The sequence below is a fragment of the Chamaea fasciata genome, unplaced genomic scaffold (genome assembly GCF_029207755.1).
Source record: "Chamaea fasciata isolate MVZ Bird 193981 ecotype frontalis unplaced genomic scaffold, bChaFas1.0.hap1 SCAF_7, whole genome shotgun sequence".
Lineage (NCBI taxonomy): Eukaryota > Metazoa > Chordata > Aves > Passeriformes > Sylviidae > Chamaea > Chamaea fasciata.
The window spans coordinates 52896304-52900825 of record NW_027094092.1 but is presented as its reverse complement, the minus strand read 5'-3'; positions in this window follow the sequence as shown (position 1 = coordinate 52900825).

Below are 4522 nucleotides of genomic sequence, written 5' to 3'. Positions count from 1 at the left end.
CTTGAGTTTGTCCATGAGGTTTAATGAAGTTTTCAAGAGCCAGAGGCCCTGGGGATGTTGGCTGGGGGTGATGGGGAGAGGCAACCTGGTGTGGAGGAAGATGGTGTGGGAGGGATGTCCTTGGGCATCCACAAGTCACCCGTGGAGAGCAGATGGTGTGTGGGGAGGCTCCTGGCAGTCCCCCGGGAGGGGAGGTAGTAGTAGGGGAATGCTGGGTCATTCCCTAGGACTGACTGAGGTGATCAGGGAGGGGAGGAGAGGCTGCAAGGAAGGAGGATGAGGGATTTTCCTTGTTTGATGGAATAGATGAGGGATTTTAACCCAGTCTGTTGTGTGACCTGAACTTCCCAGGTGATCCAGCCTCCTCCTTTCTAGCTTTCACCCTAACCTGGAGTTAAAGCGCTTGTGTGGGATTTGTGCCACTTTCTGCAGAGGACTGGGAAGCAGGGTCACACTCAGGATCCTCCTGCAGGATTATCTTGTGGCCTTGGGATGTGAGCAGGGACAGCCCTGCCATTGCCACCAGCTTGCCAGCACCACCATGGAGCTGTGCTATGCATCTCCCATTTGGCCTTTCTTCCAGTGACTTCACCTCTGCGAGCAGGACAGGATCACTCCTGCACAGAATCCCTCTCCCACTCCCTTTGCACACAAGGTTTCACTGCGATCCTCTTGGCAAAAGGGTTGTGCCGCTGGCGTGCTCACCCATCACCCAGACATGCCAGGCTTGTGATGTGGGCAGGAAGGAGTGACAAGCTGCTCTGGCTCTTTTGGAAGCTGTGGTCCATCATCTCTGCAGGTCTGCTCTGGGCAGAAGGGTTGTGTGATGAGCAATGATTTGTCACCTTAGTCCCCCACACCCCTTGGAGCCCGAGTTTGGCCGGCTGCTTTGAAGTGCTGCTACAGGGCCTCGCCAGCCTGTCCCCTCATTTGAGCTGCCATCTCTGAGGGTCACCTTCAGGGCTTGATGCTGAGGGCAGTGGAAAGCAGATGCTCCTTAATTATGCTGCGTGGTCTGAGGAAAGACCTGACATTTGCTGAGGTGCCCCCTGTGCTTCTCTGGTTTATTTAGTGGCTGTTCCAAGTATGTGACCGGGAATGGAGGGCTTGATAGTGAAAAACACAGGTAATACTCTGGGACATGCTGAGCTCTGTTGGATATCAAATGTGCATGAGGAGAATCAATCCCTAAAAGAGTGAGACCTCAGAGAAGGCAAACCTTCTGATTGCAAAATTATATAGTGAATTGTGTTTTATTCTCCTCCCTCCCCAGAGGAGCCTGTCAGTGATGGGAAACTCATACGTTAATCCCAATATTAATCAGAATAACTTGCACCCCACCTTTGAGGCTTTCCTCTCCAGCACACAGCTGGGAGTGATGCCTGGTCCACGGGTGGGGAAAGGTGGGGTGTCTGTGACAGACAACATGGCAAAAGCCACCACAGGCTACTACCCCCAGGACATCACTGAAGGTTGGATTTTAAGGCTGAAATGCCTGCCTTTACCCAAGCACCCCAAGGTCCATGAAGAAAAGACGAGGAGGAGGCACTGGCGCGCGCTGAGGTCTCTGGCTCTGTAGCAAGGCAGGGCTAGGCTGGATTCCCCCAGTTTCCCCCAACGGCTCCGGGAACACCCGGGCTGGGAAGGGTACACTCCTGGTGCCATCTAGTGGCACTGGGACATGGAAAAGGACATGGCTCCTTTATGTTTATTATTTGCGTTATTATTATGGGGAGTTACAAGGAAATATGCCTACGTGATGCATCAGTTGTGTGGGCTGCGAGTGGCCCCTTACCAGAGTGTAAGACTTGCAGGACAACAAAACGCTGGGAACTCAACTCTGCCGTAAAGTAGGATGTAAAGAGCGTTTAGATACCTCTGCCTGCCAAATAACCAGAAGGTTTATGGGAAGATTGTGAAAGGCAGTGATGAGCAGGATAGTTAGAGTATTTCCTGTGCTGTACAGAAAGAGCTGGAGCTTGTGAGTGTGGAGAGGAGAGTTGAGAGGCAGTGATGCAGAGTCAGGACACATGGACCTGATTTCTTCCCACTCCATAGCAGCTGGGCTTCCTGCTGCAGTAAAGGGCTTTAGGATAAGGTTTTAGATGGTTTAATCTGACCTAAGGCCATATGGGCACCTGAAGATGGGTTTCTGCCCTCACCCCTGGGTGCCTCCCCACCACCTCATCATACTTCTCTACTGACAGCAAATTAGCAGCCAAAATAAATAATCCTGCATGGGTTGGCCTCTTCTATTTGCTTTTCAGGAGCTCTGGTTCCACCTCTCTGAGCTCCAGCTGCCACCTTCACACCTGCTAACTCTCCTGTCTCCTATTGCTATCCTGGTTTTCAGCCTGGTCCCAGCTACCCTCTCCAAGTTGCCCCCTTGCACTCTCCAGGGGCTGTCGTTGCCTGTCCTGTCCAACTTGGCTCACACAGCCTGTACGGAACCATTGCCCCAATGTTCTAAAAGGGGTGCCAGTCTGCCAGCAGTTTAAATAAATGGACTGAGTTTAAAGCAGCTGCTGGGAAAACCCCTGTGTTTCAGGGCTGGGACAAAGTACTTGAAAGAGCAGACTGTCTGGAGCTGTTTGTTATCTCATATACCCTTTCAGGATTTTGGAAAAACTGTAAAGCCAGTCTTGGCTCACAGATGAGTATTAAATTTTTTTTCTTCACTGGATGCTGCCCTCTGAACTTCTCCACACTGATCTTTTGTGCCTAACAAAATGGGCTTGTGCTACAAGGAATGATGTGATTTTATTACCTTCCAGGCTGCCCAGTGCTGAGAAACATTCACATTTTCATTCTCAAATGCTTGCTGCAGCTCCTGCTGATGGAGCCACACGGTCCATGGCCCATATTTCCTGGGGTCTCGTTCAGCATGATCCAAACTTAGGAGAGAGAGAAGGGTCTGGGAAGGGGGAGGATAAACCCAAACTGAGGTGTTGCGTCTCGGGAAGAAGCTGGGGTAGACGTTAGACGTGAGTTTTTCACTGAGAACTCTTGAGAGCACAGGATAAGGGATGGCCCCTCGCTCAGGGCAGCCCCCAGCCCCTGCCCGGCCGGTGTCACCCGGTCCCCTCGGCAGCGAGGGGGTCTGACTGCCCCGGCCCGAGCTAAGCTGCGGACCCCCGGGATGCCTTCTCCTGGCTGCCGAGCACCCGTGTGGAGCCGGGATCCGCCACTAGATGGGAGTAAAACCTGCGGGAAGAGCCGAGCCCACGCGTGGGGCCGCGGAGGGGGCGATGCCCCTCAGGGCTGGCACCGGAGGGTTTCGCCTTCCAGACACGGGCCCAGCGCCAGTGCCGACTGTCGCCCATCGGCAACTGGTGGCTGATGTTCCTGAGCCCCGTCCCACCGACTTTCAGCTTAAAAACTCAGGACAGCGGAGCTGGGCTCGCTTGCGGAGACAAATCTGCCTCCTCTTCGGATCATCGTGAGTCCTGTCCTAACACCCAGCTGGGCCCTGGGGCGGCTCCCTGGGCCCTCAGCTTCGGGGGGCTTCCTTCTCCTGTTGTGTTTACACTTAGGTCTCCCATAAAATCCCCACGGATTTACTCGTCTTTCCTCCCTGGGATGTCAGCCCTGGCAAAAGTGCTGCGCCCATCCTTGCTTTGCCTCCGTCCCTGCCGTGGGGCAAGCGCTGCAGCCAAGGTCCCCTGCCTCAGTGGGGTTTGCTCACCCCGCGGCTGCTGCAGCTGTCCTGGCTGTCCCTGGCTCAGCCCCGTGCCCAGAGCACAGCAGGTGAGCTGGGGAGTCCTGTGCCAGGAGTTTGTGCTGCAAGGGGACAGTGCCACGAGGAACAGGATGCACTGTGTCACAGCTCAAACCTGGGGTGGTTTCTTTATAAAGGTCGTTGTGGGCTAGTGGGGATGAGCCTCCTGCTGTTTCATGTCCTGCATGGCCATTGATAGCTGCCCTGTCAGCAGCACTTTCTTGGCTCCTTGTTAAACCAAACAAGCCCAGGCTGGTGGAGTTCAGGCCACAAGATCATAATCAAAAATAGTCATGCCTGAAATGTTTTCCCCAAGAGTGCCTGATAGCCACATGGGCAGGGATTACTGTGGGCACAGTGGGAAATGTCTCTGCATACCCAACACTTGTTGCAGGGAGGGAGAAGTGGCAGTGTCTGCAGAAGTCAAGTGCCCACGTCCTGTGGGGCAGATTGAGGCTCAAGAAGCAGAGCTCTGGCATGATCTTCCCTGCAGCTTACCTAGAAACCAGGACCCTGGAGGAATGTAGAGCTGCCAGCAAACCTTGGGCATTCCCAACATATGAGGAAGAGTTGAGTGAATGGTTTCCTGAGACTGATGAAGGAAGAACTGCAATCACATGACCAGGGCCTGGTGTCAAAGCCATTGTGGAGCTGAATTTCCCTGAAGACTGCTTTGCCTTCCCTGTTTTGCCTGCCCTGCTTTGCCTTGCCTTCCCTTCCCGCTACTGCATTTCTTTCTTAGAAGCAATTTTTACTTCTTTGAGGGCCAGCATCTCGTCTAGGCCTATTTTTTTTTCTAAATTA